This window comes from Vombatus ursinus, unplaced genomic scaffold (assembly GCF_900497805.2).
Source record: "Vombatus ursinus unplaced genomic scaffold, bare-nosed wombat genome assembly UNPS02014818.1, whole genome shotgun sequence".
In the NCBI taxonomy this organism is placed as follows: Eukaryota; Metazoa; Chordata; class Mammalia; order Diprotodontia; family Vombatidae; genus Vombatus; species Vombatus ursinus.
This window is the reverse complement of record NW_020954596.1, coordinates 61993132-62008393: the sequence shown is the minus strand read 5'-3', so window position 1 is coordinate 62008393 and position 15262 is coordinate 61993132. Positions and strand designations below refer to the sequence as shown.

Here is a 15262-nt window from a genome sequence, read left to right as displayed (position 1 = left end):
AATAATCCAGTTATTAAATGTTTGACTTTGGGAAATCATTTCCCCTCCCTGGGCAAAAATGAGGAGATTGTATTAGATATTCTCTAAGTTTCTATCCAGTTCTAATGTTTAAGACACAGTCCTTGTGTCCACAGAATTAGAGAGACAAGAATAAATAGACTTGTATCACTGCTGAGCCTAGAGGGTAGACCAGAAAATAAAATAGTTTCCCTGGTAACCAAGGTACTCTTTGTTCAGATACCAGGTACACGTTTTGTCCACAGATGTACAAAAATACTTATCTTCCTTCACGCTTTAATTTTTTTTTATCAAGAAGAAGGAATATGGCATGCCATTTTTTTCTTTCTTTCACATGCGGCCACTGTTTCCAAGAGAATCATCTGGGTCTTTTCTTTGTCCAAAGGAAAAAAAATTAATGCAGAGGTAAAAGAGAAAAATAAGCAAGCACTTACCTTCTCATGGTATGTGCTGAAATAAATACACACAGACATTCCCATGCCCAATCTCACCCCAAGGCTAACTTTTCCCTTCTCTTATTCACACAAATAATCTCACCTAATGGGTTTAGCATGCTGCAAACAATCAATGACTATTGTATGCAGCTAATAAGTAAAAAAGGTAACAAGCCAGTGCCTCAACACCTGCATGCTATACCTCAAGCACCCTCAGTAACATTTCCACCAACGGTGACAGACAGGTATACAGGCAGGCTCAGCACTCCTTCTCACAGATGCATACACAAACACATCCAGTCTTTTGATTTCACTCCTGTTAGGAGTGTTTCAATTCTTGTGTTTGGAATTGTCTTATAAGGGAGCAGAAAAACAGGAGAGAAATAACAATGTGAATTGAAGAGATCAGATTAAAACAGTTTTTGATGTTGAACAAAAACAGTATCATCCCAGCATGACTCTTCCCCTTAGCCACTCTATTTTGTACATTCAGTTCCAGTAGGAAAGCAACTTCTTGTTAATTAGGCAACCGTGGGCTGACACTCAGTTGGCATATAGTCAATGGATCTCATGAAACCAACCTCACAAGGCGGATGTTTTGAAGTGATGCAATGTCTAACTGAAAGTCCCATTCAAAGCAAGAAAGTTAGAAGGGTCTCAGAACCCTGCTCTGTTTCCCACACAGTCTGGACCTGACTTACTCCTTCCAACCTCGGGACAGGTCCATCCTTTATTGGTGGAAAAAGAAGAGACTAGAATAGTGAGAAAACTTCATAGCCACCTCTGATGCCATTGCCTGAATGGACTGCACAGCAAACCTGAATAACCAGGACAGATTTAGCATCCACATACTTTCTGTCATTTTCATCTACCCTACACTGCAGGTTTTTCAGGTACTTGCATGAACGCGCGCACACACACACACACACACACACACACACACACACACACACACACATACACACGTAAGGAAACGTGCTATCCAAGGAGTGAGTAAGCACAACTATTTAAACAGCCCTTCATCCAAGAACAGTACTTCTTCAGATCAAGAACGAGCTGCCATAATTCTCATGTAAGTACCTCTCACATGGGTCTGACTTTAAGGTACAGAAGTGGATTAACTTAGAAACTCAGATAAAATTCTAATGGTTACTCAATTGGACCCCTCTGCTGAAAGAAAGAAAGAAAGAAAGAAAGAAAGAAGGAAAGAAAGAAAGAAAGAAGGAAGGAAGGAAGGAAAAAAAAGAGAAAGAAAGGGGAAAAAAGGGGGAAAAAAGATGAAAAATAAAGGAAGATTAGAGCCTGAGACTAGGTACCCATGCAGGGACATAGGAAAGGGCTACTAGAGAAGGTTTTCTGAGATTTGAGAATTTTAATAGGACTGAACTGGAAACTTTGGACAAGGGAAATTTCATTTGGTTTTATCAGCAGCTGTTGAGCTCACCTTGGCATCTGTCCTATTTTTGAAAAATGTCTTAGAATGAGCACTCAAATCATCATGCCAGATACATATGCTTTTCAGTTGTTTAATATCCTATTCTGCACTCTGATGTTTTAAGGAAGATCTGTCCAGGGTAGAATGAAAAAGTGTTGGACTTGAAGTCAGCAAAGACCTAGTTTAAAATTCCATTTCTAGCATTTAATGATGGTATGACCATGGACACACCTCATTTTCTGAGCCTCATTTTCCTCATCTGTAAATTGGTGATAATATCTGTAGCACCTACCTCACAGGCCATCGTGAGGCCCAAATGAGACAATCTCTGTTTAAAGTACAAACTTTGTAAATTTTAGTTAATTATTTAGTTAATATTATATGACCTAGCACAATATTATTTTTAATATACTCTATTTTCAATGTGTTGATCTCTAGTGGAGGTGATCTATATGTTGATTAAGTATGGTGGAGGCTTCATGACAGGTGATTAAATTTTTCTCTGCAGTTTGCTATTACTCAGAGAAATTTATTTCATTGCAACCAGTAGTTATTTGTTTTAGACTTAAGGGAATCCTCCTATTCTGGTACCTTGAGAAAATGTATGTCCTTAGTATTTCAGCACAATGCCAAGCAGGGTTAGCTCTGAAAGCTGCTGAGAAAAAGGAAATGGAATGGAAGCCAGGGACATGCAGACCCCATGTAACCCTCAGGTCTAAATAAAAGTATCTTATCAGGTAGGCTATAAAAAGAAGTAACATGGGGAGGTCGATGGAGCCCAACTGGTCATTCATTCATGCAGGGTTAAGACTGACATTTTCAGAGGAAGGCAGAGGCTCAAAAGACAGGTCATCTTCATGGTGAGCTATCACATTCAGCAAATGTATATCAAAAAGATAACAGGGAGATAAAACATTTCACCTAGCATTTAAAAAGTATGTCTTTTTTTTTAACATCACATACATTTTCAAACAAAATCTTCTTTTTTTACCTTACTCAAAAAGCCTTCCTCTGTCACAAGGATTAAAAAAGAAGAAAAACCACAATAGCTAGCATCTATATGGCGTTTTAAGGTTTGCAAAGCACTTTACAAATATGATCGCATTTTATCCTCATAATCCTGGGAGGTAAGGTTCTATTATTACTCTTATTTTAGAAATGAGGAAATTGAGTCAGGCAGAGGTTAAGTGACTTGCTAAGGACACAAAACTAGGCAGGATCTGGGGGAGCATTTGAACTCAGGTTTTTTTCCAACTTCATGTTTGGCACTCTATTCACTGCACCATCACCTACCTGCTGCAGTATAGCAAAATCAACTCACCCAGCATTGTCCTTTTTTTCTTTAAAGGAATACAGCTATTGGCTGAAAAACCAATGCAGCTATATGGGAGAATAAAATGCTTTCACACACCAGGGGCATCTGGGTCACCATACTAAAACCAATTTTTAAGATGATGACCCTTTTGAAAATCAAAGCATTTATTAAGCACCTGCTATCTGCAAAGCAGATATAGGACCGCTAGGTGGCGCAATGATAGAGCGCCAGGCCTGGAGTCAGGAAGACTCATCTTCCAGAGTTCAAATTTGGCCTCAGTCACTTACTAGCTGTGTGACCCTGGGCAAGTCATTTAACTCCTATTTTCCTCAGTTTACTCGTCTTTAAAATGAGCTGGAAAAGGAGATGGCAAACCACTTCAGTATCATTGCAAAAAAAACAACAACAACACAAATAGGGTCACGAAGAGTCAGACAGGACTTAAAAATAATTAAACAACTAAAATCTGCAAAGCAATCTAGGAGAGAGAAAAGTGTGATATAGAGCCTCTGAGGAGGGAAGAGCTTCAGCTTCCAGCTGAAGAGCCAAGATATACATATAGAATCCCTGACTTCTTTAGAACCCAAAGATCTATAGATAACAGGGTCCAGGGGTTCTTAACATTTTTTTGTCTGTTGGACCCCTTTGGCAGTTGGGTGAAGCCTATTGTCCCTTTTCAGAATGATGCTTTTAATTCATAAAAACAATATACATAGGATTACAAAGGAAACCAATTATATTGAAATAGCTATCCATTTTTTTTTAATTTATAGACCCTATGTTAAGAACTTGTATCCCAATTCAATTCCTTTCTTTTACCAGATGAGGAAACTGAGGCCCAGAGTTGTCTTGCCTCAGGTTACACAGCTACCCCTAAAATATTAAGAAACAGAACAAGGCAGTCCATGATTAACCGCAGGAATGAGTTGTTGAAGCAAGAGATGCTTAGACTTCTGGAGGAGAGAGAGTGTAAGTGCATTGGAGACTCTCCTGGTATTCCGGGCTCCTCAGAACCCTACTCTTACATCTGTTAAGGAGTCAGGGCTGTTTCTCAAGTGCTTTCTTGGTGCAGGCCCTATGCCAGGGGAATTGCTCAGAGTACTCAAAGCTGTGTTATTTAAGGATTGTGTTAATGCTTCAGTAGAAATGTTTCAAAACTAAAGCTTCCTTTTATTCTTATTCTAATATCTGGTATAAGCAGGTGGATTATGGTTATAGAATAGAATAAATGAACAAAATAGATGTTATTAGTGTTCCATCAGCTCCTCCCTTGGGAAATAAACTACAAGGATCCAATCCATGTATTTTTCTGCTATAGCAGGGTCTTTTAAAAAAAAATCATCACTATTATCAGGGCCAGTCCTAGGCCAAATTGTGTACTAAGTGAAGTTTGTCTTCATGCCCTCCCTCTGAACCTTTCCAAGGCTCTTTCCTCCTTATCAGTTCTCCCCACACTATGTGCCTTTCACCCTTATGGTGCCCCACCCAGGCCTCTTCTCTTGGGCCACACTTCAAGCCCTGCACCTTTCTTTCCTTTAACTCAGAACTCCTTTAACTTAAAATGTATTGGATCTGTGTTTCATTATCTCAAAAACTTACCAGATGACTCTTTGGAAAAAAAAAACCCTGATAAATGAATTAAAGCCTAGAGTATTAATAGCTAAAATAACTTAATGTGTTGTCCTTGCCAGGGATATTCACATCTTAAAAGCTGGAAGACTAAATTTCATATCCAAAAATATTGATTTCTAACGGTTGGGGATTTCAAGCCCCAAATGGCAAATTAGAGGAAGAGAAGGGTTTAGGGGTAATTTCAGTATCATGCTAGAGCAGACAACCTACCCATAAGGCTAGCCCAGCTCCCCTCCTGGTTATGGCTGTTCTTGGGGGTAGGCTATTGTTTCTTAGAGGTGGCTGCGTCTCGGAGGGAAGGGGTGGTGTCACTACTTAAACTGGAAATTGTTTTGAGATTATTGGGGAGTAGTGACCATACAAAGTCTGATTTCAGTCACACATTATCTGTAATACTGCCAAGAGCAGGAGAGCTCAGAGTCCTTTGTAATAAAGGCATATATAGGTGGTTTCTTCCCTGGAGATGGGATGAAGCTGGGATAATTCTCCCCATTTTTAGCGAAGGCGATGGAGACACAGTTTGTGTTAGTGTTGAGATCACACCAGGAATCCTTGGACCTTCCGCTACACTTTCCTCAGTCCCGCAGTATATTCTTAAATCATAGGGAGCAGGAGGAGAAAAAAAGGGAAGCACTCACTCCCAAGAACGCCGCATCTGGAGCAAAACCCAGCTTTTAAGTCCCTTTTCCCCTTTTGAATGATCTAGAACGCTCCAGTTTCGAGGCCAGCAGGTGCCAAAAGCGGCAGCTGCGTCTGGTGCTTTCCAGCCCTGAAAAGGGGCGCCTCGTCCCGATATGTCTAATTATGCTCTCCAGCCTGAAAGCAGTCATGCGGCGGCACTCCGCTCCTATCAGCCACAGGGCTGTCAGAGAGGCAAGGGCAGCCCAGGCAGCGCAGTGAGCCCTGAGCAGGGAGCGCGGGCACTCGGCCTGGGCATACCCAGGAGGCGCTGGACCAGCTGGCGCGCTTCTCGCCCCCGTTCCTCAGCGCAGCCAAAGCAAGCGGAGTCCTTCTGGGCCAAGGTGAGTCACTGCGCCGGGAGCGGGGCGAATTTCAGCGCTCGGGAGTGATGCACCCTTAGCTGTCCGGTAGGTCGTAATAACTTAATCCTGCTGCGCACCAAAACTGTTCTGTTCTGTTCTGTTCTGTTCTGGACAGAGTCGCTACCTTGAAGGATTTGTTAAAGGGGTGTCACGTTGCTGAGAAAATATGATTATGAAAAACTTACTGGATCTCTTCCTTACCTCCTTAAAATGCTTTCCTTGAAAAAGGTTGCCTTCATGATACTCACTTCAGATCCCGCTGGAGGGATAGTTTGGCTGAAGGGACCACTAGATCTTCTCTCTGTCTGTCTGTCTCTGTCGTTGATTGTCCCTGTCTCTGTGTCTGTCTGTCTGTTTGTCTCTGTCTCTGTCTCTGTCTGTCTCTGTCTCTGTCTCTCTATCTCTGTCTCTGTCTCTCTGTATTTGTCTCTGTCTCTGTCTCTCTCTCTCTCCTTTCCCCTAGTGATTAGAAGGGGCAAATTCTTCCAAATGAGACAGTTCTTTTAAAAAGGCATCATGTGGACCTGAGCTTCACCATTTAAAACCAAACTGCCTGGGCCTTCACTATCTGTCCTCCCTAGTCTCAGTTTCTTCATGTATAAAATGGGACAGTTGGACTGGGTCACCTCTCAGGTCATAGTATCCACAGGATGCTATGATCCTCAGAGGCAATCTAGTCCAACATCTTAGAGATGAAGAAACTGAGGTTTAGTGACTTGCCCAGCTCACATATGGAGAAGGCAGAATAAGGACCAAGGCCTCTAACTCCAAAGCCAATACTCTTTCTATTGTGCCAGGGTGGCTCCCCCTCCCCCCACCCCAGTGTTATTATGGCTTTGTAGATTCCTTGGGAAAAGGCACAGTGTAAGAGGTGAGGAACCAGGTCAGGGATTGAGCATAAATCACACACTCAAGCTGGTCCAATTGCTGTGTCAGTTTCTCAGAACAGGATTTCTTTTCTTGCTAATAAATACCCATAACAACCCAGAGATCTGGTTTCTTTTAGAATTAGAGATGAATCCCTAACCACCTCCGTCTAATTACTGGTACTTGGTTTCTGATAGCTTAGAAAGAGTAGCTAATAAAATGGAAACGTCAAAGTCCCTCCAGATCTTAAATAATCAAGGTCTGCCCTTATCTACAGTGAATGGCCTCCAAACAAAAGGTGCACACTTGGTTCACGCAGATAGTAGAGTGAAGGCTTGGAAGGAAGAGGCTTAAAGAAGCAGGGTGTCTGCTGTGCTGAGGTAGGGGTGCCTTTAGTTGTACTCTATGTATATCCTAGTCCACTAAGCCAAAGGTTTCCTCTCAGGTGGCATGAACTCTCTGACTTGGATTCTAGGGTCAGGGGGCACTTGAGGAAACCGTCACAGTCAAGGTGACCTCAAGGCCGCCAGTTCCCCACCCTGTTAGAACAGTGGGAGATGGGAGTGGGCAGGGGCCATATCTGAGTTTTTGGGTCTTGGTCTAGGATGAGTGTATGAGAAGGCAGACCCTTTCATGCTGCCATTTTCCTGAGGTATGACCAGATTCTGCTTTTTGCATCACAAAAACAATCTTCCCCAGACATGTAAGATGTGCTTCTCGGACCACTCACTGGTAAGGCAACACAGTCTAGTAGACCGAGCCTTGAGTTGGTTGTCAAATGAACCAGAAGCTATTTTTAGATGCGCCTCAGATGAGCAAATTTTTTTATCCAGATTCGTGATTTTTATCTGTGGATTCTTGCATGTGGAAATTCTCTCCACTGAAGCAGTTCAACAACTGCTTTGTTAACTCGCCCATTTGCCGAGGCCACTGAGAGGTGAAATGATTTGCTCATGGTCATACTGTGAGTTTGCTTCAGAGACAAGATTACAAAGAGACAAGAACCAAGTCTACCAAAATCTAGACTAGGTCTGGAGTTGGAAAAACTAGAGTCCAAATCCAGCCTCAGATATCTATTTAGCTGTATGACCCTCAACAAGTTGCTTAACCTCTGTCTGCCTCAGTTTCCTCACCTGTAAAATGGAATATCCAACTTGAAGGGTTATTGTGAGGATCAAATGAGATAACATTTGTAAGAAAAAGCGTGCATAACAGTGCCTGGCACATTTTTGTTGTTTAGTCATTACAACTGTGCTTGACTCCGTCACCCCATTTGTTTTTTCTTGGCAAAGATACTAGAGTGGTGTGCCATTTCCTTCTCCAACTCATTTTACAGATGAGGAAACTGAGGCAAATAGGGTTAAATGACTCACCCAGGGTCACGCAGTTAGTAAGTGTCTGAGCCACATTTGAACTCAGGTCTTCTAGACTCCAGGCCTAGTATTCTATCCACTGTGCCACCTAACTGCCCGGCACATGGTAGATGCTTAAGAAATGCTTATTTCCTAGTCCACTCTCCATGCTTATCTCCTAGTCCGCTGTATCATCATAGGACTGTAAAATTATAGAGCTGATTCAACTTCCTCATTAGATAATTATGGAAACAGGCAAGTTTAGTGATTTGCTTTAACACGTATCTAAATGGTGGCTGAGCTGTAATCAGTTCCTAAGCCTCCTGACGAGTGTGTTTTTCTACTACGGTACACTTTCTCAAATCACTCTTCGTGTCCATATCTTGCTGTGTGACCCTAGGCAAGTCACTTAACCCCAATTGCCTCACCCCCCAAAAAAAAGAAAGAAAGAAAGAAAGAAAAAGAAAAAGAAAGAAACTGAGATTTAGTGACTTGCCCAGCTCACATATGGAGGAAACATCCAAGGCAGAATTAGGACCAAGGCCTCTAACTCCAAAGCCGATGCTCTTTCCGTGGTGCCATGGTGCTCCCTCCTCCCCCCAGTGTTATTATGGCTTTGTAGATTCCTTGGAAGAAGGCACAATGTGAGAGGTGAGGAACCAGGACAGGGATTGAGCATAAATCACACACTCAAGTTGTTCCGATTCTTGTGTTAGTTTCTCAAAACAGGATTTCTTTTCTTGCTAACAAATGGCCATGGCAGGCAGGGATCTGGTTTCTTTTAGCATTAGAGATGAATCCCTGCCCACCCCCGTCTAATTACTGGTACTTGGTTTCTGATAGCTTAGAAAGAGTAGCTAATAAAATGGAAACATCAAAGTCCCTCCGGATGTTAAGTAACTAAGGTCTGCCCTCATCTACAGTGAATGGCCTACAAATGAATTTAACAGTTCTTAGCTTTCTGTCTAGTGTTCAATAAAAGTATAATGAATGTTGTACTAGTTCTTATTGCAAAACTGAAGCTTCCTGGAGCTTTGAACATCATTTCACTCAGTGAGATTAGTTTAGCTAATCTACTTTGTTGATGTTTTTTTAATATCCTTCTTGCACTGTTTAATCACTCAGTTTACCAGTATCTTTTTTTTTATACAAATCCATGCATCTCAATTACATGCAACTTATTTTTATAAAAAGACAGCTAGGTGGTGCAGTACATAGAGTGCTAGGCTTAGAGTCAGAAAGACCTGAGTTCAAATAGGAGAACAGATACTTACCAGCTGTATGACCCCAGGCAAGTCACTTAACCCTGTTTGCCTCAGTTTCCTCATCTGTAAAATGAGCTGGAGAAGGAAATGGCAAACCACTCCAGTATCTTTGCCAAGAAAACTCCAAAGGGGATCACAAAGAGTCTCAGATATGACTGAAAATGACTAAACAATGATTTTTATAAAATCTATATTAAATTTAGCACAGCAGACAGGCAAAGCAATATGGATTATATGGATACTGTGTTCCCTCCTCAAATGAGATAATATTTATGAAGTGCTTAGCACAGGGCCTAGCTTATAGTAGATACTTAATAAAATGATTATTCCCTTTCTCCCTTCCCTTCTGCTCTCTTCTCTGTAGTAGCTCCTTTAGCTAATATAATAACTATATTACATATATAATTAATTTATTATATATCATATTCCATATGCATGTAAAATATAATAATGTATATACCACTGCTACCACCATCCAGCTTTTTCCAGACTTCTTTTCTATTGGATTCTTATACTGTGCCCAGCAATATGATAGCTCCACTTTCTTACATTTATAATTCAGTAACTCAAGGTTGGAAAGTGCCCACCATTTTATTATTTATTTATTCTTCACAATTTCCACATAATGTAGGGTAGCATTATTGGTAAATGATGGGATTCATAAAACAAGAATGTAATAGATAGGAATCATGAGGTAATCCTTTCATTATACACAACACTGGTCAAGTCTTTATGGGAGTGTTCTGCCTGGTCCTTGGCCCCACAACTTAAAAGGAGAACTTGGAGAAGATTTAGAGGAGAAACCCCCAAGATGCTTAAAGAGCTATAAAGTAATATCCAGGAGGAAAAGCCAAAGAAACTGAGATGGTTTAGCTTGGAAAGGAAAAGGCTGAAAGTAGACAGTAAAAGGGCTTCCAGTGTATAAAGGATAATTCATGTAAGAGATCAGCTGTTTTCCATCTCTTTTGGAGAAAAACCAGGATGACAAATGAGCCTAAGCTGTAGTATTTGGCATTTTGGCTTTTTATGAAAAATCTCCTCATAATGTGGAAGGTTGGAATGAGTGAGTGAATTGAGTCAAGTCCACTAGTGTTTATTAAGTGCCTATTATGAGTCTGGCACTGCTGAGGAATGGAGCCCTGGTGAGGAATGGAGATTCTTTTTCTGGTGAGTTTAAGAAATAGGGTAGCTCAGCATATTTTAAATGTGAAGAAGCTGAGATCAGATGACCTCCTGAGATCTCTTCCCAAGATTAGGATATTTCATGAGAAAGGAAGGTATGTATGAACTCCTTGGTTCCCAACTAGTACTCTAGCCATTGAAACCTATAATAGGATACAACTACTCCTTCTGTCAGTTCACATCTCCTGATTGCATTGGTAAATCACCACATCATCACTTCTAGGTGCCATTTTCTTAAAATTCAAGTTACAGAGTTCTGGCCTTTTCTACACTTGAAACACCAATTCTTCAGGAAAAGTGAAAGGCATCCTTCCAAAAGACATGCTCCAAGAAACTTGGAGGGGTAGTATATTTGACTACTAGGAGGATTAACAAATTAATGAAAAAGCATCTAAGTGCTCACTATAGGACCAGCACTGGGCTAAGGGATGGGAATCCAAATTTAAACAAGCAAGAAAGTCTCTGCCCTAAAGGAGCTTGTCTTCTAATAGAGGAAGATGACATGTACCTACAGTGAGAATGAAGGGAAGAGGAAATAAAGGGGAGAGGAAGAAAAAGAAAACAGAAGGGGAACCACCTTGCATTTTAAAATAACTCTATATGCCTTCTTGTTTGTATAAATTTCAAAATATTTAAACACTAAGAAGTGACAATAAAATAGGGTTGGTTATATAGGGTTATTTTCTGGTGGCCTTTCACATCTACTCATTCATCTGCATGTCACCTAAATAGAATTGCCCCCAATCAAAGGCCTCCAATGAGTGGATAAGAGCACTGGACCTGGAGTTAGGAAGACCCAAGTTCAAATCTGAATTCAGATATTTATTAGCTATCTGATCCTTGGCAAATCACTTAACCACCACCTGCCTCAATTTTCTCATCCATAAAATGGGCATAATAATGGCACTTACCTCCTTGGGTTGTTGATCTAAAGAGACAATATTTGTGAAGCACTTTGCAAACATCAAATTGACATATAAATGCTGATTATTCTTATTGTTAGTTCCAAGAGAAGTGAATAAAGTTTCTGTAGGGTGACTGGAGTCATTAGAAAGAGAGAAACTTCCCCTTAGTTTCTTTTTTATTCTTATGAAATGTCTCATTAGAAACTTCACATTGAACCTCAATATAAACAACTGAATTTGCTTAGCAGCCATCGACATTTGAACCTAACTAACTTGAAAGCTCTGCTGTAGTTTCTGTGGCTAACTTTATTTTGAGAATTGAGAGACAGAGACCTCTTAGTTAGTGAATAGAAGTAGACTACCTGACATCATGGTTTGTCACTGGAAGAAGCCAGTTCAGTGACTGTCCACAAGGTCACGGCCTTACCATGAATTTGATTTTCTTCTGAACCCTGAAGGTTTCCCCAGTTGCTTGCTTCATGTAGATAACAAATAATCCAGTGATGGTCCTATAATGAGCACTTAGATGCTTTTTCATTAATTTGTTATTAATGAAATTAATTAATTGATCAATTGATTAAAGGCTTCAACCCTAGCTCAGGACATTTTCCCAGTGTGCTATGAGACAGGAGGCAGGGAGTGAGTATTCTGCCCTGATTTGCAGATGGAAAAAAAAGGAACTAAACTAAGAGGTGAGATGAATACACATTCACCTCACCCTGGGTCAAAAACAAGCATGGAAACAACAAAGCCAAAGGGTGATAAGGAGACAAGCAGCACATGGTATTGGACTTTGATGCCATGTGTGTGACAAGGGATAGCAGGTGTATGGCAGCCGGTGTGAAAACACTCCATTGTCCCAGGAGCAGAAGCTAGTTATTGCAACTGGACATTTTATGTTTTAAAGATTGCTTATTGCCACAAAAGGCACATTGTGGGTTCAGTAGGTTGCAATATATTACAGATAAAGAGTTGTACAGAAAAAGCTGTGAATCAAAGAGATGTATGACTCGGGGAAAAAATGAAAGCAATCATCTATGGATGGTTCACATGTTCCACTGGGCATCCCTTGAAGGCCAAGAGGTCTACAGCAGGTGACTTTTAATCTGAGGTCTTTGAATTTGCTATTTATAGAGATAGAGATAGATATATAAATATATACACACACACACATATATACATATATGTATGTGTATATGTATATACATGTACATATCTGTGTGTACACATATATGTCTTGCCCAGGGTCACACAATTAGTAAGTGTCTGAGGTCACATTTGAACTCAGGTCCCCCTGACTCTAGGGCTGGTTCTCTATCTGCTATGCCACTTAACTGCCCCCCAAATATATTTTTGATAATTATATTTCAATATAACTGGTTTCCTTTATTATCCTGCGTATTTTATTTTATGCAGTTAAAGACATTATTCTGAAAAAAGGTCTGTAGGCTTCACCAGATTGCCAGAGGTGTTTATGACACAAAAAAGATTAAGAATCTCTGATTCAGAGGAAGCCCTAAGTACATTGGGTAGGCTCCCCTGTGGAGAATTCACAGAACCACATAGATAGCAGTTGAACCTCATAAGAGGGTTTGTGTGACGATCTTCATCATTGGAGCAAGCACTTTTATCAATGAGGTCACAGATCCTTAATGGATCTTAATGTTGATGGTTTACTAGTGTCCCTTGTAAAAGTATATTCCTAGCAATGCAAAGAATCTTTTTCTGAATTTTTCAAAGGGCAAGCACAACTTGAAGAAGTTATGCCATTTGTTTTATACAAGGTCAAAAAGGAAATTCATAAGGATGGCAGAGATGTTTAACTAAATTTGCTAGTGCAGAAAAAAAAATGTGACTACCTTGTTTTACCTATTTTGTGATCATATCATTTCTGTGCATTCAAATGTCCTGGAGAAATACATACTTTTAAAAAAAAACTTAGCTATGCTAATTTTTTAGATCTAGAGATGAATGGGTCTTTCACAGAGTCATGTGCAGGAAGGATTTCAAGAAGAAATTTTTGTCTGAATGGACACACACACACACACACAGAGAAAACAATAGGATGACAGTATTTTACAGCCAGCTTTCAATTATCTATGTGTGGATTAGCCAAATCAGATTTAAAATAAATAGACTGATTTCCGCTGCTGGCAGGCATGCTTTTTGGGTCACCTCTCCTGCTGTCAGCTCATATGTATTCAGAGGATAGAAAGCAAGTAATATTGGCCTCAATAAAATAGAATCAGGAAGATAATTGGGCAACCCAAAAATCATATGATGTATTCCCAAGCTCAACAAAAATTAGAGCAGATTTGCTAATGAGCTGCTGCTGTTTTGAATTACTCATATCATTGCTCCCCTACACAAGCAAGATAGAAAGCTGATTTTATAAGCTTGATATTTACCTGTGTAATCCAAATTTCTCATTCAGCTAAACAGTTTTCATTAGGAAAGTATAGAGATTTTCCCACAGTGGAAATCTTTTTTCTAATCCTTTAGCACATTTAAGCATCAGAGATTTTTTTTTTTTTTGGAGAAGGCCTTGGGATTCCTTTGCTTCATTAGCTTAACCCCACCCAGGTTACCTGTTTTTAAAAGCCCTAAGCACATTGTTCTGCATTGTAGTAATCATTTTAACATCCCTGTTGTTGTCATAACAGTTTGAGTTGTGGACAGTCAAGGTAATTAACTCCCCAGAGGATGCATGCTTAGAGAACAACACAGCAATCATCAGAACAGTACTTGGAGCAGGCAGGCAACCCAAATGCTGTTCATTCTGGAAGACAGGTTGTATTCCACTGGTACAATGTAAGCTTCTCGAGGGCAGAGACTTTATTTTCATTTTGTCTTTGCACATCCACCACCTAGATTCTACATAGTGGAAATTAAGAGACTTCTTCACTCCAAATGTACACATGGACTATTTGTGCCCGATCTATGGTAGCGCCTTCCTAAATCTCATGGGTCTGATCAGCCACAGTCAGACACATTCTACTTTGACCTCAACATAGTGACGTCTTCGAGAACGAAGGACAATAACCAACCAACCAACCAGTAGCTTCTTTTAAAGTACTTGTCAGATTGGGTAGGTGGAGAAGGGAAAATCCCACAGGGCAAATTTCCATCATTTCTAGTCAAGCTGCCATAAAAACCATGCCTCCTCCCCACCCATCCACTCTCCAAATAAAAACCATTTGAAGTTGTGTCTTCCAACACTTAACTACAAGGCAACAGCACCTCTTAAGAGTCAAAAATAGCCCCCTGCTATCTCTGCAGACTGCAGCCTCTTCTGTCCTTCTGAAGACTTCCCATTGAGATAATGCACAAACCCACTTGTTTGCTACCTGTGAAGGCTCACTGAGCATAGCAGGGAACATCTTGGCTTTAAAAGCACACAATTGACAAACCTCTTCTTTCATACCTAATCGCTAGTTGCAACAGCCAGGCTCAGAATATTTCCCCAGCCTTGTCATTGTCTTGTCGGTGCTCTGAGACAGGTTACAGGGAGTACATATTCTGCCCTACTCTGAAGATGGAAAAACTGAGCTAAGCCAATCATCCCAGGTGAAGGGATTTGTCCATTTGCTCTGCTCAGCAAGCCAGAGACAGGGCAAGGCGCATACCTTGAGTCTCTGAATGATTTTAATACATTAATACATTTAATACATTAATTTAATCTCTTGATTACTGGGATGATTTAAACCCAGGTCACTTTAGACAGTTATGGAAAAATAGGATTTTAGAGCCAAAAGTCACTTACTTCAATCCCATCGTTTTTCTGGCCTAAGTCTTGGTACTTTTTTTCTTCCAG

General features: G+C 40.5%; 1 protein-coding gene across 2 annotated transcripts in view; it reads left to right on the top strand.

Moving 5' to 3' along the window:
• The first annotated feature begins 1130 nt into the window (after nucleotides 1-1130).
• The window catches only part of HOPX (HOP homeobox), a 39059-nt gene continuing 24927 nt past the window's right edge, over nucleotides 1131-15262 (top strand). The window contains exon 1 of one of the 2 annotated variants that reach the window (XM_027836222.1): nucleotides 1131-1524. The gene's annotated coding sequence lies outside the window, so the exon portion shown is untranslated. Of the gene's footprint in view, nucleotides 1525-5781; nucleotides 5857-15262 lie in introns of those variants that run through there. The other variant, XM_027836224.1, reaches the window with a different exon arrangement.